The sequence below is a fragment of the Ranitomeya imitator genome, chromosome 1 (assembly GCF_032444005.1).
Source record: "Ranitomeya imitator isolate aRanImi1 chromosome 1, aRanImi1.pri, whole genome shotgun sequence".
NCBI classification, from domain to species: Eukaryota; Metazoa; Chordata; class Amphibia; order Anura; family Dendrobatidae; genus Ranitomeya; species Ranitomeya imitator.
Genome location: NC_091282.1, coordinates 843,634,340 through 843,658,457, shown reverse-complemented (window position 1 = coordinate 843,658,457; position 24,118 = coordinate 843,634,340). Strand labels below are relative to the sequence as shown.

At 45.2% G+C, this 24,118-nt stretch overlaps 1 protein-coding gene across 1 annotated transcript in view; it reads right to left on the bottom strand.

Moving 5' to 3' along the window:
• The window catches only part of PIK3R2 (phosphoinositide-3-kinase regulatory subunit 2), a 107,476-nt gene extending 105,443 nt beyond the window's left edge, over nucleotides 1-2,033 (bottom strand). Inside the window, exon 1 of the mRNA XM_069740985.1 lies at nucleotides 1,912-2,033. The gene's annotated coding sequence lies outside the window, so the exon portion shown is untranslated. The remainder of the gene's footprint in view (nucleotides 1-1,911) is intronic.
• Between the last annotated feature and the right edge of the window lie 22,085 nt (nucleotides 2,034-24,118).

Here is a 24,118-nt window from a genome sequence, read left to right as displayed (position 1 = left end):
AGGACTGTGTACTAAACACATGCAGGCCGCTTCAGTAGAACGCCAGGGGTAGGAGTGCCATGGTGCCTAAAATCTGCCGCCACTGTGCCTGCCCTTTACTCCTGGGGATTGCTGTGCAGAAGGTCCCATGTCTCTTCTATATTTAATAAAGATCACTCATTTAGTAATCACTGCGATACGTGTCCACACGACACCCCGTAAGGTACACTGCGATACGTCCCCTCGCGATATCCCGTAAAATACACTGCGATATGTCACGAGACACCATGTAATGTACACTGCGGTACGCCTCCACGCGACACCCCGTAAGGTGCACTGCGATGTCTCCACGCGACACCCTGTAATGTACTACATCGCGATATGTCACCACGCGACACCCTGTAATGTACTACACCGCGATATGTCACCACGCGACACCCTGTAATGTACTACACCGCGATATGTCACCACGCGACACCCTGTAATGTACTACACCGCGATATGTCACCACGCGACACCCTGTAATGTACTACACCGCGATGTCACCACGCGACACCCTGTAATGTACTACACCGCGATGTCACCACGCGACACCCTGTAATGTACTACACCGCGATATGTCACCACGCGACACCCTGTAATGTACTACACCGTGATGTCACCACGCGACACCCCGTAAGGTGCACTGCGATGTGATGTCTCCACGCGACACCCTGTAATGTACTATACTGCGATATCTCACCAAGCGACACCCCGTAAAGTACACTGCGATATGTGTCCACGTGACACCCCATAAGGTACGCTGCAACACGTCTCCAAGAGACACCCCGCAAGGTACACTGCGATGTTTCCACGCGACACCCCCGTAAGTACCCTGCTATATGCGTCCACGTGACACCCCCTTAAGGTACCCAGCGATGTGTCCACGTGACACCCCCATAAGGTACCCTGCGATGTGTCCACGTGACACCCCCGTAAGGTACCCTGCGATATGTGTCCACGTGACACCCCGCAAGGTACACAGCCATACGTTTCAGCATGGCACACTGGGATACATTTCTACTTGACACACAGTCGGGTACACTGCGACACATTTCTACATAACACAGTTTTGGTTTGGGCCCTTGGGGAGAACTATTGCATGTTATTGGGTTTCTGAACAACTTTGGGGACAGTTATTTATGGGATTTAACAAGTTTTTCTTCGCCCCCCTCATCTTTAAAAAAAAATTTCCTTGGCCATTGTTTCACGTCTAGGTGACATGACGTGTGAGGTATACTGCTTCGTATTGGGGTAAAGAGGAAAAAAATCACAGTTGTTAATACACACAAAAAAAGTGTTGTTTTCCGTGCATAACATTGGGCACAAGGCCGAGGGGCTCACTGGCCCTACAGGGGGGGTCCGATCCTCACTGCCAAAGCCCCCGAAAGGGCGATCTCCTAAGTATGGGTGTGTGTGATATGTTTGTGTGTATATACATATTGTCTGCGTAATATATGTATAGATATTTATCTATGTGGGTGTATGCAATATATAGATATATACACACACGTATAGAAGTCTCTCACACACATTATACAGATACACACACAGACTAATATATATATGTATATATATATATATATATATATATATATATATATATATCACACCCACCCACCCACCCACCCACACACTGCAGATTCTCGGCACCGGTCGCACAGACGTCGCTCGCCCACCGCGCTGCCGCTGCACATATGGCGCACAGAGACAAAGCGCAGCCGCACGGCCGGAGCGGAGCCTGGGGCGCACGTGTGTGCAGGCCTGGGTACAGCTGGCACCGCGCTCCTCTTATAACTAGTTGCCGTGCAGACTCCCGGGCAACTTTGTGGCCGTCAGCCGTAATGCCCGGTCCGCATCCTGCGCTCAGCGCCAGCTCCCGCCACGTCTTACCGCTCAGTGCTGCCCTCGCCAGCCGCGGTGCATGGCCGTCCCTCTGCTCCTCTGTCCTCCTCCTGCCTTCACACACCGAGGTTCCCGGGAGCTGCCATCATGCAGCTTAGCTGAGAGTGTGAGCCGAGCGATTCCGGAAACTCCCGAAGTGACGTATCATGGCGGAGACGAGGGCTCACGGAAATGACCGAGGAGTCTGTATCGCCTCAGCGTCGCCCGTGGTTCAGTAGGGGCTGTCAGTGCCGTGTAGTCGGGTCGTCGTTACGGAGCGGGGCCGTCTGCCTCCTTGGAATTCCATGTGCATAACTTTATTTGTTGGCCTAGTTCTCCAGCAGGGATACAAAATATTGTATATTATCAAGGATCTCTATAACCCTCTCAAGACGTGGTGATGTTATTTCAAAAGCCATGACAGGCTTAACATTTTTTTGTTCACGGGTTTTTTTCCCAGTTTTTTTTTGTAGTTTTGAAGAAAAACACTATATAATGCACTGAAAAACGGGGGGAAAAACACTCCACATTTCCACCATTGTTTCTGGGTTTTGTTTCAGTGCTGTTCATTGTGCTGTAAAAATGACTTAGGCTACGTTCACATTTGCGTTGTGTGCCGCTGCGTCGGCGACGCAACGCACAACGCAAATAAAAACGCACGCAAAAACGCTGCGTTTTGCGACGCATGCGTTCTTTTTTGCCGAAATTTGGACGCAAGAAAAATGCAACTTGTTGCGTTTTCTGCGCCCGACGCGGCAAAAAAACCGCATGCGTCGCACAATGCAGCACAACGCATGTCCATGCGTCCCCCACGTTAAATATAGGGGCGCATGACGCATGCGTCGCCGCTGCGTCGCCCGACGCAAACACGCAAAACGCTAATGTGAACGTAGCCTTAGCAATGTGATTCTGCAGGTCCGTACAATTACAGCCATACCAAACATCTAAGGGTTTTTCATCTTTTTATTCCGTGCCGAGCTGCCATTGTGAAGGGTACATAACACAATTTGATTGCCTTTTATTGCAATTTGGGGGGGAAGTGTAGCACTTGAAAAACAATGTTTTTTTTTTTTTTTTTACTTTTCACCCTTTAACTTACAGCTTAAATAATTTTAAACTTTGCTAGATTGCACTATTATGGACCAGGCGATACCAAATAGGTTTATTTTTAATGAATTTATTTTTCATACATGGAAAAAAAAAGGGTATTTTACGCTTTTCTATTTTTTACAATTTTTTATTTTATTTTTTAAGTCCACTTAGGGCACTGTGATAATTTGATCACTAATACTATATACTGTAATATAGTAGTACATAGTGTAAGGGTTTGTGCACACTGAGTTTTTTGGACATAGATCCATTCTGAAAAACTCCTGAAAATCCTTCAAAAACTCTTGAAAGACATATCCCGTTATTTTCTATTGTAAAATGACTTACTTGAATGGTCATATGTAGAAATATGTTGGAAAAAGGATCGCCAAATATAAATGAGGCACGAATATGGCACATTCACATTCGTGATGGGAAATGTTATGGCTGGCAATCAGGCAACACAGCGTGCAGTAATCAGCGCACATACAGAGATCTGGCAATAACCAAAAACAATAGGACGAGCTCTGAGACGTGGAATCTCTGTAGACTGCAGTACCTGATCTATCCTCACACAACTATAAGCAGCAGTGGATTGCGCCTATCACTACCTATGCAACTCGGCACTGCCTGAGGAGCTGACTAGCCTGAAGATAGAAATACAAGCCTGACTTACCTCAGAGAAATACCCCAAAGGAATAGGCAGCCCCCCACATATAATGACTGTTAGCAAGATGAAAAGACAAACGTAGGAATGAAATAGATTCAGCAAAGTGAGGCCCGATATTCTAGACAGAGCGAGGATAGCAAAGAGAACTATGCAGTCTACAAAAAACCCTAAAACGAAAACCACGCAAAGGGGCAAAAAGACCCACCGTGCCGAACTAACAGCACGGCGGTGCACCCCTTTGCTTCTCAGAGCTTCCAGCAAAAGTTAATAGCAAGCTGGACAGAAAAAAACAGAAAACAAACTAGAAGCACTTATCTAGCAGAGCAGCAGGCCCAAGGAAAGATGCAGTAGCTCAGATCCAACACTGGAACATTGACAAGGAGCAAGGAAGACAGACTCAGGTGGAGCTAAATAGCAAGGCAGCCAACGAGCTCACCAAAACACCTGAGGGAGGAAGCCCAGAGACTGCAATACCACTTGTGACCACAGAAGTGAACTCAGCCACAGAATTCACAACAGTACCCCCCCCTTGAGGAGGGGTCACCGAACCCTCACCAGAACCCCCAGGCCGACCAGGATGAGCCACATGAAAGGCACGAACAAGATCTGGGGCATGGACATCAGAGGCAAAAACCCAGGAATTATCTTCCTGAGCATAACCCTTCCATTTGACCAGATACTGGAGTTTCCGTCTAGAGACACGAGAATCCAAAATCTTCTCCACAATATACTCCAATTCCCCCTCCACCAAAACCGGGGCAGGAGGCTCAACAGATGGAACCATAGGTGCCACGTATCTCCGCAACAACGACCTATGGAATACATTATGTATGGAAAAGGAGTCTGGGAGGGTCAGACGAAAAGACACCGGATTGAGAATCTCAGAAATCCTATACGGACCAATAAAACGAGGTTTAAATTTAGGAGAGGAAACCTTCATAGGAATATGACGAGAAGATAACCAAACCAGATCCCCAACACGAAGTCGGGGTCCCACACGGCGTCTGCGATTAGCGAAAAGCTGAGCCTTCTCCTGGGACAAGGTCAAATTGTCCACTACCTGAGTCCAGATCTGCTGCAACCTGTCCACCACAGAATCCACACCAGGACAGTCCGAAGACTCAACCTGTCCTGAAGAGAAACGAGGATGGAACCCAGAATTGCAGAAAAATGGAGAGACCAAGGTAGCCGAGCTGGCCCGATTATTAAGGGCGAACTCAGCCAACGGCAAAAATGACACCCAATCATCCTGGTCAGCGGAAACAAAACATCTCAGATATGTTTCCAAGGTCTGATTGGTTCGTTCGGTCTGGCCATTAGTCTGAGGATGGAAGGCCGAGGAGAAAGATAGGTCAATGCCCATCCTACCACAAAAGGCTCGCCAGAACCTCGAGACAAACTGGGAACCTCTGTCAGAAACAATATTCTCAGGAATGCCATGTAAACGAACCACATGCTGGAAGAACAAAGGCACCAAATCAGAGGAGGAAGGCAATTTAACCAAGGGCACCAGATGGACCATTTTAGAAAAGCGATCACAGACCACCCAAATGACCGACATTTTTTGAGAAACGGGAAGGTCAGAAATGAAATCCATCGAAATATGTGTCCAAGGCCTCTTCGGGACCGGCAAGGGCAAAAGCAACCCACTGGCACGTGAACAGCAGGGCTTAGCCCTAGCACAAATTCCACAGGACTGCACAAAAGCATGCACATCCCGTGACAGAGATGGCCACCAGAAGGATCTAGCAACCAACTCCCTGGTACCAAAGATTCCTGGATGACCGGCCAGCACCGAACAATGAAGTTCAGAGATAACTTTACTAGTCCACCTATCAGGGACGAACAGTTTCTCGGCCGGACAACGATCAGGTTTATTAGCCTGAAATTTCTGCAACACTCTCCGCAAATCAGGTTGAGATGGCAGACACAATGACTCCTTCCTTGAGGATACTCGCCGGCTCAGATAACCCCGGAGAGTCGGGCACAAAACTACTAGACAGAGCATCCGCCTTCACATTTTTAGAGCCCGGAAGGTATGAAATCACAAAATCAAAACGAGCAAAAAATAACGACCAACGGGCCTGTCTAGGATTCAAGCGCTTGGCAGACTCAAGATAAGTAAGGTTCTTATGATCAGTCAAAACCACCACGCGATGCTTAGCACCCTCAAGCCAATGACGCCACTCCTCGAATGCCCACTTCATGGCCAGCAACTCTCGGTTGCCCACATCATAATTACGCTCAGCAGCAGAAAATTTCCTGGAAAAGAAAGCACATGGTTTGAACACTGAGCAACCAGAACCTCTCTGTGACAAAACCGCCCCTGCACCAATCTCAGAAGCATCAACCTCGACCTGGAACGGAAGAGAAACACCAGGTTGACACAACACAGGGGCACAGCAAAAACGACGCTTCAACTCCTGAAAAGCTTCCACGGCAGCAGAAGACCAATTAACCAAATCAGCACCCTTCTTGGTCAAATCGGTCAATGGTCTGGCAATGCTAGAAAAATTACAGATGAAGCGACGATAAAAATTAGCAAAGCCCAGGAATTTCTGCAGACTTTTTAGAGATGTCGGCTGAGTCCAATCCTGGATGGCCTGAACCTTAACCGGATCCATCTCGATAGTAGAAGGGGAAAAGATGAACCCCAAAAATGAAACTTTCTGCACACCGAAGAGACACTTTGATCCCTTCACGAACAAGGAATTAGCACGCAGTACCTGGAAAACCATTCTGACTTGCTTCACATGAGACTCCCAATTATCTGAGAAGATCAAAATGTCATCCAAGTAAACAATCAAGAATTTATCCAGATACTCACGGAAAATGTCATGCATAAAAGACTGAAAAACAGATGGAGCATTGGCAAGTCCGAACGGCATCACCAGATACTCAAAATGACCCTCGGGCGTATTAAATGCCGTTTTCCATTCATCTCCCTGCCTGATTCTCACCAGATTATACGCACCACGAAGATCAATCTTAGTAAACCAACTAGCCCCCTTAATCCGAGCAGACAAGTCAGAAATCAATGGCAAGGGATACTGAAACTTAACAGTGATCTTATTAAGAAGGCGGTAATCAATACACGGTCTTAGCGAACCATCCTTCTTGGCTACAAAAAAGAACCCTGCTCCCAATGGTGACGACGATGGGCGAATATGTCCCTTCTCCAGGGACTCCTTCACATAACTGCGCATAGCGGTGTGTTCAGGTACGGACAAATTAAATAAACGACCCTTAGGGAATTTACTACCAGGAATCAAATCGATAGCACAATCACAATTCCTATGCGGAGGTAGGGCATCAGACTTGGACTCTTCAAATACATCCTGAAAGTCCGACAAGAACTCTGGGATGTCAGAAGGAATGGATGACGAAATAGACAAAAATGGAACATCACCATGTACTCCCTGACAACCCCAGCTGGTTACCGACATAGAGTTCCAATCCAATACTGGATTATGGGTTTGTAGCCATGGCAACCCCAACACGACCACATCATGCAAATTATGCAGTACCAGAAAGCGAATAACTTCCTGATGTGCAGGAGCCATGCACATGGTCAGCTGGGCCCAGTACTGAGGCTTATTCTTGGCCAAAGGTGTAGCATCAATTCCTCTCAACGGAATAGGACACCGCAAAGGCTCCAAGAAAAATCCACAACGTTTAGCATAATCCAAATCCATCAGATTCAGGGCAGCGCATGAATCCACAAACGCCATGACAGAATACGATGACAAAGAGCACATTAAGGTAATGGACAAAAGGAATTTGGACTGTACAGTACCAATAACGGCAGAGCTATCGAACCGCCTAGTGCGTTTAGGACAATTAGAAATAGCATGAGTAGAATCACCACAATAGAAACACAGTCTGTTCAGACGTCTGTGTTCTTGCCGTTCTACTTTAGTCATAGTCCTGTCGCACTGCATAGGCTCAGGTTTACTCTCAGACAATACCGCCAGATGGTGCACAGATTTACGCTCGCGCAAGCGACGACCGATCTGAATGGCCAAGGACATAGACTCATTCAAACCAGCAGGCATAGGAAATCCCACCATTACATCCTTAAGAGCTTCAGAGAGACCCTTTCTGAACAAAGCCGCTAGTGCAGATTCATTCCACAGAGTGAGTACTGACCACTTCCTAAATTTCTGACAATATACTTCTACATCATCCTGACCCTGGCATAAAGCCAGCAGATTTTTCTCAGCCTGATCCACTGAATTAGGCTCATCGTAAAGCAATCCCAGCGCCTGGAAAAATGCATCAACATTACTCAATGCAGAATCTCCTGGTGCAAGAGAAAACGCCCAGTCCTGTGGGTCGCCGCGCAAAAAAGAAATAATAATCAAAACCTGTTGAATAGGATTACCAGAAGAATGAGGTTTCAAGGCCAAAAATAGCTTACAATTATTTCTGAAGCTCAGGAACTTAGTTCTGTCACCAAAAAACAAATCAGGAATCGGAATTCTTGGTTCTAGCATCGATTTCTGATCAATAGTATCTTGAATCTTTTGTACATTTACAACGAGATTATCCATTGAGGAGCACAGAGCCTGAATATCCATGTCCACAGCTGTGTCATGAAGCACTCTAATGTCTAGGGGAAAAAAAAGACTGAAGACAGAGCTAAGAAAAAAAAATGATGTCAGGATTTCTTTTTTCCCTCTATTGGGAATCATTGGGTTGGCTCCTTGTACTGTTATGGCTGGCAATCAGGCAACACAGCGTGCAGTAATCAGCACACATACAGAGATCTGGCAATAACCAAAAACAATAGGACGAGCTCTGAGACGTGGAATCTCTGTAGACTGCAGTACCTGATCTATCCTCACACAACTATAAGCAGCAGTGGATTGCGCCTATCACTACCTATGCAACTCGGCACTGCCTGAGGAGCTGACTAGCCTGAAGATAGAAATACAAGCCTGACTTACCTCAGAGAAATACCCCAAAGGAATAGGCAGCCCCCCACATATAATGACTGTTAGCAAGATGAAAAGACAAACGTAGGAATGAAATAGATTCAGCAAAGTGAGGCCCGATATTCTAGACAGAGCGAGGATAGCAAAGAGAACTATGCAGTCTACAAAAAACCCTAAAACGAAAACCACGCAAAGGGGCAAAAAGACCCACCGTGCCGAACTAACAGCACGGCGGTGCACCCCTTTGCTTCTCAGAGCTTCCAGCAAAAGTTAATAGCAAGCTGGACAGAAAAAAACAGAAAACAAACTAGAAGCACTTATCTAGCAGAGCAGCAGGCCCAAGGAAAGATGCAGTAGCTTAGATCCAACACTGGAACATTGACAAGGAGCAAGGAAGACAGACTCAGGTGGAGCTAAATAGCAAGGCAGCCAACGAGCTCACCAAAACACCTGAGGGAGGAAGCCCAGAGACTGCAATACCACTTGTGACCACAGAAGTGAACTCAGCCACAGAATTCACAACAGGGAAACACTAGCACATTTTCATAAAATCGGTAACATTCAGTAAGAAGTGCAGGAAAACATTTGCATTGCCACTTACCGTATACACTCAAGTATAAGCCAACCCCCCTAATTTTGCCACAAAAAACTGGGAAAACTTAATGACTCGAGTATAAGCCTAGGGTGGGAAATGCAGCAGCTACCGGTAAATTTAAAAGATAAAAATAGATACCGATAAAAGTGCTTGTACATTTTTTTTTCTTTATGTGTGCACATTGCAGCTAGTCAATCAGGGTGCAGGAAACATCCACAATGTCCAGACACAGCGGCTTGTGTCATTCGCTGCTGAATTCACATGTCCCTCTCTATGTAAAGAGCCAACATCTTGTTTTAGGGCCATTTTGCCACTATCACAGCACAGAGAGGTTGCTCCTGACGCTGAGTATGGGTGCTGATAGATTTTAGCTAGTTAGCTAGGCGGTTGTTTCTACGTCAGATAGTATAGATAGTTAGTGTCCCATGTGACTGTGAAATCGACCTTCCAGCAGATTTTTTTTTGTGGGTCCACAGACAAAGACAGCAGGGCACATTTCATAGAAGTGTGTTGTGCACAGCTTCTGTTCTGCTCAGTTCATGAGTAGACCTTTCAAAATCTTATTTTTTCAGTTGCTAAATGTGATACAGCAAGGCATATCCCACCTTGTCATTTAGTGGTGGTGAAATTGTTCTGTGTGCAGAGCTGTTGCACAGTAAAAAAAAATAAATAAACATTTCTGTGACAAACGTGATACAGCAGACTAGATCAGAGTTTGAAATTGTTTGGAGCATATCTTTTACGTTATACAGGCCTCAGCCACACTAAAAAAATACTTGTTACTAACTTGATACAGTAGGGGAGATCTGAGTTTGAAATTGTAACATATAGTCTATGTTAGGGTGGTTTCACACTTGCGTTTTTGTCTGCAGCGTTTTTTGCACAAAAAACGCATGCGTTTTTTCCCTATATTTAACATTGAAAACACACTGATATGCCACCCCCCACCATAAAGGTGATAAAGGAATCCTAACCCTAACCCTAAAGGGATCCTAACCCTAAAGGGATCCTAACCCTATCCCTAATCCTTACCCTACCCCTAACCCTAAAGGGATCCTAACCCTAACCCTAAAGGGATCCTAACCCTAACCCTACCCCTAAAGGGATCCTAACCCTAACCCTAATCCCTTTAGGGTTAGGGTTAGGATCCCTTTAGGGTTAGGGTTAGGATCCCTTTAGGGTTAGGGTTATCATCCCTACCCCTAACCCTAGCTATTTCTGTTTATAGTGGGTTTTTTACTTTATTTTGATGATTGGCAGCTGTCACACATTTCTCAGCATGCGTTTAAAAAACGCAAACGCATGAAAAAACACATGTAAACGCGTGAAAACATTGCGTTTTTTTCACCACATGCAAAAACGCATGCGTCAAAAAAACGCAGCGTTTGCACGCGTTTACATGCGTTTTTTCATCATGCATTTTTTTTTTAAACGCATGCATTTTGAAACGCAAGTGTGAAACCAGCCTTATACAGCCCTCATCTACACACCCAAAAATTATTCTGTTACTAACGTGATACAGTAGTGGAGATCTCATTTTTATAATTGTTTGGAGCATATCTTCTTTGTCACTGAAACAATTATTTCTTCTGTGACTAACGTGATACAGTAGGGGAGATTTATTTTTTATAATTGGAGCATATCTTCTTTGTTATACAGGCCTCATCCACACTGAAACAATTCTTTTTTCTGTGACTAACATTATGCAGCACGCCATATTTCTCCTTGTCATTTAGTACTGCTGAAATTCAGCTATGTGCAGAGTAAAAAACTATTTTTTGTTGCTAATTTTGTGCTCCTACCACACTATCTGAGCAAAATGACTGTGAAAGAGCGAGGTCGTGGTGGAAGGGGGATTAGGCTTGGTGCTCAAGGTGTACGTGTAGTAGGTGCTAATGTTAGTGAAGGCACTAGTGAACCAACAACATCACATCCTATACAAACACAACTGACAACTTCTGTTACTGGATGGGCTACTCCACTACCTTTCTTTGGCAGCAGCACAGCGGTATGCCTTGTTGATGATGCCCAGAAAGAGTATGTGTTTGAGTGGATGACAAGCACAGCTTCAAGTGGACTCTCCTCCTCTTCGTCCACCTCAACATCACACACAGCACAGTCCACTCTCTATTGTTCGTGGTTGGTGAGAGGGGATGGAGGAAACAAGCATCAGTGTTACCCACCCACCAAAACTGCATGGTCTTGGACCTCATGGAAGAGCCCGACATATGAGTGCCTTCTTGCTCCAATAACTGCAACATGATCCCCATATAGTTATGATTCAAAATAGTGCTGACTACTGGGTTGCCACTCTGTTAGATCCATGTTATGAGACAAAATTTTGTCAGATGCTGGAGTATCGAAACACGGTTTTAAGACAACAGTGGGGAACACAGTGTGGATCACAGATCTAAACTTCCTCGTCAATTCGTCAACGCCAAAACATTAGCAGAAGTAGTGTAAGTGGTAGCAGTAATTTCTGTGAGTCCTTTGACACTTTTTTTTAGACAAGCTTGTGCACCAGCACAACAGAGTCCAAGTATGACACGTGGTGAACAACTGGAGAGGATGGTGCATGAGTATCTATAACTGAATATCAATACCATCAGGGAGGGTTTGGACCTTTTCACATTTTGGTCTTCAAAAATGGATGAGTGGCTTGAGTTCGCCTCTCACGGCTTGGAGGTTTTATCATGCCCAGCAGCCAGCGTTCTCTAAGAACGTGTCTTCAGCGCTGATGGTGGTGTTCTGATGGATAAGAGCAGCCAGCTGTCCCCTGAAAGTGTAGATCTCCTAACTTTCATAAAGATTAACAAGTCATGGATCTCCAAGGACCTTTGCACCTCAATCGCAGACTGTACAGACTAGGCGTTGTTATAGGTTTTAGTGTGCTGCATTGATCTTGAGTATTTGCAGTCTGTGATATTTTTAGTGTGGCTTCTGTGCCTGCTGCGGCTGCAGATGTTAAAACTAATTTGTGGAAATGTGAACAGTCCTGGTTGGGTTTCCATCTATTGGATTGGCTCTAGTGGAAGACGTGTCGGTCCCTATTATACTATTTCTACTCTCGTGAAATTGATGCCACTTCGTTGGTGTTTGCCACTAATTTTTGGAAATAGGGAGAGTTCTGATTGGGTCTCTCCATCTGCTGGGTTGGCTGTAATGGAAGAGGTGTCGGTCATTATTATTATAGTTCTACACTATTGAAATTGATGCCACTTTGGTGGTGTCTGACACTGATTTTTGGAAATGTTGGTTGGGTCTCCTTTATGTGTGTTGCCTGTAGCAGTGGGCCTCCGAGACCGTCAGGCCTCCACTACTTCACTTTGAATCAACTACCCGTGTGACTGTCCTTACGTTTTTCTGACAATAGTAGTCTACGAAACTGATATCTGTGCCACATGAGTGTGGCTTACCATCAAAGTGGGTTGAGCTGTTGCATGTGGTATTAGGGCTCACAGCACAGCAGGCCTACACAGATCTCTCACCCACCTCGTCTTTATTTTAAGTTCAATTCAAAGCTGTAAATACTGGCCCAGACCCTGATACCTCATGCATGGCTGATTGCTGCTGTGCCATTCCAAAAATTTGTACTGTAGGTGAATTGAGGCCACTTTCCAGGTGTCTGCCCCTAATTTGATGTGTTTGGCAGCTTTTGGAAACATTTGAAGGTGTTAGGCGTTGTGTATGCATTTTGTTTTTGCCTCCCATTGACTTGAATGGCGTGCGGTGAATATTCAACAAATAAATGGGTGAAGATTGCAAAATTGGCAATCATAATCCGAACCGAACATTGAAATAGTCACTCATCTCTAGTCATAGGTTCAGTCTGTTGGGCAGTCTTTTTTTTTCACTCTGCCTGAAAAACCTATTAGAAATCTCTCAAAAGAATCAGTACATGCATTTCTACGTTAAAACGAGTTGTTGTTCATATGTTCAGGCTTTTGATTTTCTTTTAACTACTTCAGGTTTCTAAAAACACCAAGAGGTAGGAAGAAGAGACATGTCCATCTTTCTGCTGTTTTCTGCTCATACTTTAAAGTACAAGTCAATGGGAATGCTTAAAAGCAACTCAGAAAAAAAACACCCATTTTTTTTGGAGCATTTTTTCCATACATTTTGCCCAAAAAAAGTTTGCAGTTTCTCAATTATTTAATGGAGTAAAAAACAACTGAAAAACAACAGTAAAAATGAAGTCACAAAACTCACCGGTAAAACTCTCAGGAAACGATAGAAAAAAAAAAGATACAAAAGTTGCTTCAGGAGTAACAACGCCAGAGTGTCCTGAAACGTTTTCTGTTTGAAAAACTCGTCAGGTGGACATGCATGAAGGGTATATGCACACAGTTTTTTTGGGTGAGAGTTGAAGCTGAATGTTTTTTTACAGAAACGGAGTAACTTCCAAACAAAAACAAACAAACAAAAAAAACAAACAAAAAAAAACAAACCCTCAATGTGAACACATCCTAAAGGCCACATTCACACGTTTGATATTTTGGTCAGTATTTGTAAGCCAAAACCAGGAGTGCAACAATCAGAGGAAAAGTATAACAGAAACATTTCACCACTTCTGTAGTTTTCACCCACTCCTGTTTTTCACGAGCCGCTGAGCTCAAAAATTGGCTGCAGCTGTGACTCAGTGCTGGGCACAGTGATTTGAGTAAAGCACAATTTTTATTGAAAAAAAAAAAAACAAACAAACTGCAGTTCTCAGTCGGGTTCCAAAAATTGGAAAAACCTTTTAACCCCCCTTCCTTAGGACCGAGCCACTTTGTAGGTTAATGACCGAGCCTCATTTTTTTAAAATCTGACCACTGTCACTTTATGAAGTTTAACCTCTGGAACACTTCAACGGATCTGACTGATTGTGAGACTGTTTTTTCGTGTCATATTGTACTTCATGATAGTGGTAACAGTTGTTCGATATGACTTGTGTATATTTGTGAAAATATCTGAAATTTGGCAAAAATTTAGAAAATTTCACAATTATCTCAATTTTTATTCTTGTGCCCTTAAACAGAGAGTTATAAAACACAAAATGTTTAATAACTAACATTTCCCACATGTCTACATTACATGAGCACAATTTTTGAAACACTTTTTTTTTGTCAGGAAGTTAGAAGAGTTAAACGTTGACCAGCAATTTCTCATTTTTAGAGCAAAATTTACAAAACCATTTTCTTTAGGGGCCACATCACATTTGAGGTGATTTTAGGGGGCCTATGTGGCAGAAAATACCCAAAAGTGGCCCGTTCTAAAATCTGCACCCCTTAAACTCTTCAAAATCACATTCAAGAAGTTTACTAACCCATCAGGTGCTTCACGGGAATTAATGGAATGTGGAAGGGAAAAAAAATGAGCATTTAACTTTTTTTCATAAAAATTTAACTTTAGCCCGAAATTTTTTATTTTCACAAGGCTAACATGAAAAAATGAAACCCAAAACATGTTGCCCAATTTCTCCTGAGCATGACAACGCCCCATATGTTGGGGAAATCCACTGGTTCGGTGCACGTCAGGCCCGAGAAGTGAAGGAGCACTGTTTGACTTGACTTGAATGCAATAATGGCTGGAATAGACAACAGATGCCATGTTGCATTTGGAGAGTCCCTGATGTGCCTAAACAATAAAAAAACACAAGCAAGTGACTCCATTTTGGAGACTAGACCCCTTAAGTAATATATCTAGATGTGCGGTGAGCACTTTGTACCCCCAAGTGCTTCACCGAAGTTTGTAACGTAGAGCTGTGAAAATAAAAAGCCACATTTTTCCCATAAAAACTTTTTTTTTGCCCAAAATTTTTTTATTTTTCACAAAAATTACAGGAGAAAATGGACCCCAAAATTTGTTGTGCAATTTTTCCTGAGTGCGCCAATACCCCATATGTGGTCAAAAACTACTTTTGAGGCACAGTGCAAAGTTTAGAAGGGAAGAAGCTCCATATTGGAGTTCAGATTTTGCTGGAAAGGTTTGAGGGTGCCATTTTTCACCCAGAACAGCAGAACACCCCCCCCCCCCCTATAAGTGATGTCATTTTACAAACTACACCTCTCAATTAATTTTAAGGGTGCAGAAAGCATGTTGACACCATATGTGCCTCACAGAATTTTATACTATTGGGCAGTGAAGAAAGAATAATTATATTTTTACCACTAAAATGTTGTTTAGCCCCACATTTTATAAGAACTAATAGGAAAAATGGACCTCACAGTTTATTGTGCAATTTCCCTGATTACAGCAATACCATGCATGTAATCAGGAACTACTTTTGAGGCACAGTGCAAAGCTCAGAAGGGAAGGAGCGCCATATTATTGTGCAGATTATACTGTTATTGTGGCACCCCTAGGGGTATTTGCCACAAAAATAGTTACTGACAGTAAGTACAAATACTAAAATAGCAAGACTGCACTACCACCTCCGGCCAGAAGGGGGAGCTCCAGAGACTCCCCTTGATCCATTCTGGTCTGAGAGAAGAAATGGCAGTTGGGCCAAGGAGCTGATAGTGAGAGGTCATACAGTTGAATCTCTAACAGCCCTGTGACTGTTACCAGGCCTAAATCACCGGCCTGAGGAGAAGAGGGATAGAGAAAAAGGACATTGTGAGAACCGGGTAGCATTAATCAATACCCAGAACAGGCGCAAAGACGGATACCGGATCCGTGGCTGTATTCATTATATATAATACAGCAACCGGAAAAACGTGAGGTGATATCAGCTTCACTAGGGTCGGATGCAGCAACAGACACAGAGTTCAGCGGTACTCCCAGAGGGGGTAAACCGATAAAAGGACTCGGGTTGCCCGTCGAACCAGGACCCGGAGGGGACAGATTGGGCCGGCAGCCAGTTCACATACAGCAGCAGGGCCACACAGAAATTGCGCACAATAAGAGGCGAAGACCCCGGCAGGGTCAAAGTAACTCAGAGTTCCCATACAAACTCCGGTGACAGGACTGGTTGTAAATCCTTTTATGTTAAAGTAAACTGGTTAAACGTTTCAGTGCCTCAGTCTTTCATTTGGACAATAGCCATCTATCCAGGATCGAGATCGTCACCGCTGGGAGAACCTGCTGCTGATCAAGTAAGTGCCTGTCCCCTCACGATACCCCTTACACTGTGCATTGCCTGAGGCCACAGCACCGGGTCAAGCCACCCGTGACATCCCCCTCAAGAGACAGACTCCGTTGGTCCGGTGCTGGGTATCCCGGTCTCCTGGGCGTCACAATTGGCGTCACGAACAGGATCTAGCCAGCCCGTATACCGGGTATTGTGTGCCGTGATTGGAGCCCAAAACTGTGAAAACTGGGATGAAAAATCTTGAAAATTAAAGAAAAATCCATTCCCCATTGAAAACTATTGAAAGTGACTTTTCCCCATTGGTTATAATGGAGTAAAGATGGCCGCCATCCCCTGAGGTAATCACTTCATAACCGTTAGGCACGAGACTGTTAATTGAGCTACGCCATCACCTGAGCCCCAGTCTAACTGAAAAACTTCAGAATCCGCCATTACAGAGCGCGGTGGGTGGGAGCAGCAGGGGGCGTGTCATTGTGGGCGGCACCAAGCTGAGCGCTCTGACATCAGAGCAAGGGGAAAATCGATCCTGCTGCACAGCGGAACGAATCTACACTATCCCGACGGAAGCGGAGGACCGGAAGGGTCCGGATTAACTAAGGGGGCACAGTATGTCGCAGCACGGAGACGCCGCAGCACTCGGCAACGCTAATGCAGCTGAAAGACAGAGTGTCAATAGAGAGTCCGGCAGCGCAGCGGTGCAAGGAGTGGCGCCCATCATGCCGGTGCTGATGCCATATACCCCGGGTGGCCCATGGCTTCCAATGTATGAAGGTGAGCCTAATACCCTTGACGATTTCAGAGAAAAGATGCTGGCCCATTTTGACATGTTCCCTGTGGGTGAAGTTCAGCGTGTTAGTCTCCTGATGATGCAGTTAAGTGGCCATGCTAAGCGAGAAGTCACAGCATGGGCAGCTGATCTAAAAGGCACTGTTGAACGCATATTTGCTGGATTAAAAGCTACATTTGAAACCACGGCCAGCAGCAAAGCTAAAATACGATTCTTTAGTTGCAAACAAAAAGCTAATGAGGGCGTGAGAGACTTTGCCTTAAACCTGCAGGAAGCCCTTAAATCACTTACACTGGCTGAACCCATTTTTAACACCGGAGCGGATAAACTGCTAAGAGATCAATTTATTGAGGGACTCTACACCCCTTCTCACCGGGGGCATGTGAGCATGCTTGTTTTTAAGAACCCTGAATTGACATTTGCCCAATTAAAGGAGAGCGCTATACGTCTCCAGCTGGCAGAGGCACCTCGGGATCAGGATCCTGCGCAACCCATGGCAGAGGCACCTCAACAACAGGGAGTGCCAGTGACATCAGCTATGTCTGGGGCCATTGCTAAGCCCCTGGGGCCCAGTACTAATGAGGCTCTTCAACAAAAGCTTGACTCTTTAGCTGATGTTGTTGCTTCAATGGCTAAAACCATGCAGGAGATGAGAGGACACAAGATGGAGTTGGCAAACTGTAGAGAGGATGTTCCATGGATGAGACCCCGGAGATACCCGACATGGAGAGGACGACCCCGCGACCGCTACCAACCGGATGGACAGCCCATTTGCCGCCGTTGCCAGCAGCCGGGTCACTTTGCACGAGATTGTGATTTAAACGGGAATCCCCTGGGAATGCGGGCCGCTTCGCAGGAATGAACTTTCGAGGCCCAACACCCTGGCACGACAGGTACATCGGAGGACGACCCATTATCCCTATCGTGCTGGACGGAATTCCCCTCAACGCTTTGCTGGACACAGGTTCCCAGATTTCATCTATACCGTATATCCTTTATAAGAGGTACTGGGCTGATGCAGATATTGATAAAGGGCCCTCTGATGTTGAACTAGATATATGGGCCAGTAATGGTAAGTTGGTACCGAAACTAGGATTCAGGGAGATGACCATAAAGATTGGTAAAGTAGAACTGAAGAAACAGGGTATAATTGTTGTTGATGTTGACCGGCGGAACTGTGAACCAACTGTATTGATAGGAATGAATGTGTTAGAGAACTGCTTTTCCGAAGTCATTTCTGTCTTACAGCAAATTGCTGAAACTGCCCAATCCTGCCAGCAGAGAGTTCTCCGGAGGGAAATAAAAGTATTGATGTTAAGGCAACAGGTAGAAGTTGCAGGTGGAGAAATCGGCAGTGTGAGGGTAAGTGATCCAACGTCTATTGTAATCCCACCAAAAACAGAAATGCTGGTATGGTGTAGAGCAGCCATTGGTACTAAGGGACGAGATTATCAAGCCTTAATAGAACCAGTGTACACCGACAGCAGGCCCACTATACTCACAGCACGAGGGATAGTCGAGGTACACCGGGGACGAGTGCCGGTACGACTTTTGAACTGTGGAGAGGAAGAGGTCACTTTGCCAAGGTATGCTACAATGGCAAAGCTATATACTGTTGACAACAATGCCATCACAACCATTGAGCCCTTAGAACCAACCTGTCAGGTGGAAGGCAATGGCTCAGATGGAGAAATGGAGGATTGGTGCCAACAGCTACACGTGGGCAGAAAATTCAACACCTACCCATCAAAAACAAGGGGTGTATAGGCTAGTGACGGAATATGAACAAGTCTTCAGTAAACACCCATTGGACTTCGGACGGATAGAAGGGGTAGAACACACAATCCCCACAGGTGACCATCCCCCAATAAAAGAAAGATATAGACCCATACCGCCCGCTCACTATCAATGTGCAAAAGATATGCTGAGGGAAATGAAACAGGCCGGGGTAATAAGAGACAGCTGTAGCCCCTGGGCGGCCCCTCTAGTGATTGTCAAAAAAAAGGACGGAACCATGAGAATGTGCGTAGACTACCGGAAGATTAATAACATCACCCATAAAGACGCCTACCCCTTGCCTAGGATAGAAGAGTCCTTAACTGCTTTGAAATCTGCTAATTATTTTTCCACCTTAGACTTAACAAGTGGGTATTGGCAAGTCCCTGTGGCTGAGAGAGATAAGGAAAAGACGGCATTCACCACACCAATGGGTCTATGTGAATTTAATCGCATGCCGTTCGGACTCTGCAACGCATCCGGTACCTTCCAGCGGCTGATGGAATGCTGCCTCGGACACAAGAACTTTGAGACCGTCCTCCTGTACCTAGATGATGTGATCGTCTACTCAAAGACTTACGAACAACACTTAATAGACCTGGCAGAAGTGTTCGAAGCCTTATCCAGGTATGGCATGAAAGTCAAGCCATCCAAATGTCACCTTCTCAAGCCAAAGGTACAGTACCTGGGACACATCGTGAGTTCGGAGGGAGTAGCACCAGACCCGAGAAAATAAGCGCCATAAGGGATTGGCCAAGACCTACCAGCGCAAAAGAAGTGAGACAATTCCTGGGATTGGTGGGTTACTATCGCAGATTTATAAAAGGATTTACCAAGTTGGCAGCACCCTTGCAAGACACCTTGGTAGGGCAGATGAAGAAACCTTCAAACCGAAACCCTCCTTTTCAGTGGAACGACGAAAGGGAAGACTCCTTTGAACAACTAAAGAAGGCACTAACCGGAGAAGAGGTTCTGGCATACCCAGATTACCATAAACCTTTCATCCTCTACACCGATGCCAGTAATGTGGGACTAGGAGCGGTGCTGTCACAAAAGCAAGAAGGTCGGGAGAAAGTCATCGCCTTTGCAAGTAGAAAGCTCCGGCCTACTGAAAGAAATTCAGAAAATTACAGCTCCTTCAAATTGGAACTACTGGCAGTAGTTTGGGCTGTGATGGAGCGTTTCAAACACTATCTGGCCGCTGCAGAATTTATTGTCTATACTGACAACAATCCGTTGACCCACCTGGACACAGCCAAATTAGGTGCGTTAGAACAGCGATGGATAGCCCGGTTATCCAATTACAACTTCATAATCAAGTATCGAGCAGGTCGCAAGAATGGAAATGCCGATGCCCTATCCCGGATGCCACACTTGAGAGATGTAGAAGAGGAAACGGGGGAGCTTGAAGAAATTGAACTACCAGCCTTCCATCGTCCCAAGGCAAAACATCATCAGTCAAGTACCTATCAGAAACAACAAGAGGTGAATTTTAATCCGTTAGCACACCATAGATGGGCTGACACCCAAGACAGCAATCCGGCTGTGAAGTTGGTGAAGGAACTGTTGACTGAGCAAAGTGCATATCCCTATGAGGATGCCCCAGAAGAGACGCATCAACTCTGGAAAGAGAGAGGCAAAATGTTCCTGTATCAAGGGAAGCTCTGTAGAAGATACACCAATCCGAAAACACATGAATTGGTTTGGCAGATTATTGTGCCTAAACAAGATGTGAAGATGGTCCTCGAAGCTTACCATAATGGTGCTGGTCACTTCGGTTGGAAAAAGTTAGAAGTACTTCTAAGAGAAAGATTTTATTGGGTCGGGATGAGAAAATCAATCGAACAGTGGTGCAGAAATTGTGGCCCGTGCAACCTCAGAAGAAACGATCAAAAGAACCAAAGAGCACCACTGCAGCCCATAATCACCAAACAACCACTTGAACTTGTAGCCATGGACCACGTGAAGTTGACACCAAGCCGGTCCGGCTATGTCTATGCCTTGACCATCGTGGACCATTATTCACGTTTCTTGGTAGTAGTACCCGTAAAAGATCTGACAGCAAAAACAGCAGCCAAAGCGTTCCAAACGTACTTTTGTAGACCCCATGGATATCCGGAACAGGTTCTCACCGACCAAGGTACAGCCTTTGAATCAGAGATCTTCAGAGAATTCTGTAATATGTATGGTTGCAAAAAGATCCGGACGACGGCCTATCATCCACAAACAAACGGCTTATGCGAGAAGATGAACCATATTGTAATAGACCTACTAAAGACTTTACCTGAGACAGAAAGGAATCAATGGCCAGAGAAATTGCCTGACTTGGTGGATCTGTATAATCATGTCCCGGTGAGCTCCACCAACTGCACCCCAGCTTACCTTATGCGTGCAAGACCCGGCCAATTACCAATCGATCTAGAAATGGGAATTCTGAAACCAGACGCAGAAGTTCAAGACTCCAATTGGGATATCATACGGCAAAAGCAGTATCGCCAAGTGCAAGAGAGTGTGGAAAGAAGCCTTCAGCAAACTAGAGAAAGACAAGAGCGAACTTTCAACCAGAATGCTCTAGCGACCCCATTAAGACCGGGTGACCAAGTGCTCAAGAGAAATCGTCGAACCAATAAACTGGACAATCAGTGGGAAGCCGTACCCTACACAGTTTTACCAACAAGAGTGGATAATCCTAAAATGTGTCTCATTAGCAAAAACGGAGGCTTAACATCTGTACTAGTGTCAAGAGACAATCTTAAATTATGTCCGGAAGCATTGAAAGAGCCAGACGTTGTCCAGCCAGAACCAGAAGTTATTCAACCCATACAGGTTCAACCAGTAAAGGAAAAAGAAGAGGAAGTGTATCACACCTGTATAGGAGACTTTCCCAAAACCCTACTAACATACCATGGTGCAGTAGTGGTTCCCATGGTGGCCTTTTACCCAACACCGAACCCAATACCAGAAGTCCCAAGACAGGAAGAGGCTGACCCCGTACTACAGGAGGTTCCAGGCCAGGAAGAACAGATTCCTGGTCAGAGTAATCCCATTCACGGTGGACTTGCCAACTCCATAGTCGTGGAATTATCTTTAGCAGAGCGGGCAGATACTACATCCGCAGTAGACAGTAGTACACCACATGAAGAGACACCGCTATTACGTAGATCACAGCGTAGTACCCAGGGTCAATTACCGGCCAGGTATGCAGATTACCAACTATAAAGCTCATAATGTGAATTGTATATATGTTATGCCGTATATAGTTAAACAGAAAATGTAGTATAGTCATTGCTATCAGTCTGCAACGTTTAAGCCCAGTGCCTACAGAGACTTGTCTGTATGAACTTATTGCATATTCTTGAACTTTTTATCAGCCCGGAGGCACTAAATCAAAGCTCCGGAAAGACTGCTTTTTGAACTTTGCTTTTTGCTCTTTTTGAACTTTCTTTAGACTTTATATTGATAACTCCGTTGGAAAAATGGAACTAAATTCCTGGACACTAAGTACAGTGCCGTTCCTAATACCTTCAAGGATAGAACTGTATTAATGGACGCTATTTGAAGTGACTTTTTACAGAACTCTATTTTTGTTTCCTTGAGTGGTTTTTGTAACTTTTCATTTTTAAGACTCTGTACATATTAATTGTTATTTCAAAATGTTATTGTCCCACAGTCCCGGAGTACTGTTCTTAACTAAGGGGGAATGTGGCACCCCTAGGGGTATTTGCCACAAAAATAGTTACTGACAGTAAGTACAAATACTAAAATAGCAAGACTGCATTACCACCTCCGGCCAGAAGGGGGAGCTCCAGAGACTCCCCTTGATCCATTCTGGTCTGAGAGAAGAAATGGCAGTTGGGCCAAGGAGCTGATAGTGAGAGGTCATACAGTTGAATCTCTAACAGCCCTGTGACTGTTACCAGGCCTAAATCACCGGCCTGAGGAGAAGAGGGATAGAGAAAAAGGACATTGTGAGAACCGGGTAGCATTAATCACTACCCAGAACAGGCGCAAAGACGGATCCGTGGCCGTATTCATTATATATAATACAGCAACCGGAAAAACGTGAGGTGATATCAGCTTCACTAGGGTCGGATGCAGCAACAGACACAGAGTTCAGCGGTACTCCCAGAGGGGGTAAACCGATAAAAGGACTCGGGTTGCCCGTCGAACCAGGACCCGGAGGGGACAGATTGGGCCGGCAGCCAGTTCACATACAGCAGCAGGGCCACACAGAAATTGCGCACAATAAGAGGCGAAGACCCCGGCAGGGTCAAAGTAACTCAGAGTTCCCATACAAACTCCGGTGACAGGACTGGTTGTAAATCCTTTTATGTTAAAGTAAACTGGTTAAACGTTTCAGTGCCTCAGTCTTTCATTTGGACAATAGCCATCTATCCAGGATCGAGATCGTCACCGCTGGGAGAACCTGCTGCTGATCAAGTAAGTGCCTGTCCCCTCACGATACCCCTTACACTGTGCATTGCCTGAGGCCACAGCACCGGGTCAAGCCACCCGTGACATCCCCCTCAAGAGACAGACTCCATTGGTCCGGTGCTGGGTATCCCGGTCTCCTGGGCGTCACATTATTGTTTGTGGATGCCATGGCCCTCTGGGAGAGCCACTGATGCTAGAAAACAGCAGAACCTCCATAAGTGACCACATTTTACAAACTACACCTCTCAATGAATTCATCTAGGGGTGCAGTGATCATATTGACACCACGGGTTTGTCACAGAATTTTGTATAATTGGGCAGTGAAAAAAAAAAATGGTTTTATCCCCAGATTTTACATTTTCTCATGGGGAAGTGGTTAAAAATGGCACCTAATTTTGTCTGTTCTGTTTAAGGTGGTAATACCCCATATGTGAATTTATAGTACTGCTTAGCCATACGGAGAGACTCAGGAGGGACAGAGAGCTATTTGCCTCCTGGTGTGCAGATTTTCCTAGAATAGTTTGAGGACTCCATATACAGAGCCCCCAAGTGCTAGAAGAGCAAAATCCCCCTCAAGTGACCCCATTTTGGAAATTATACCCCTGGCAAACGTGAATGCTAAACATGGTTTAGGCACATTGGGGCTCAGAAGGGAGGGGGGCATTTGGATTTGGGAGCACAGAATTTGCGAAATTTCTTTTTTTTTTTCTTTTTGGGGGGGGGGGAGGGGGGGGGGGGGCAAGAAGCAATTTTCTTTTCCAGAGCCTTTGTACTACCAGTAACGTAGGAGCCCCCTATATTTCTTTTAATATATGATGAACATAAGTGGGGACTTCCTTTTTTTGTGGATTGA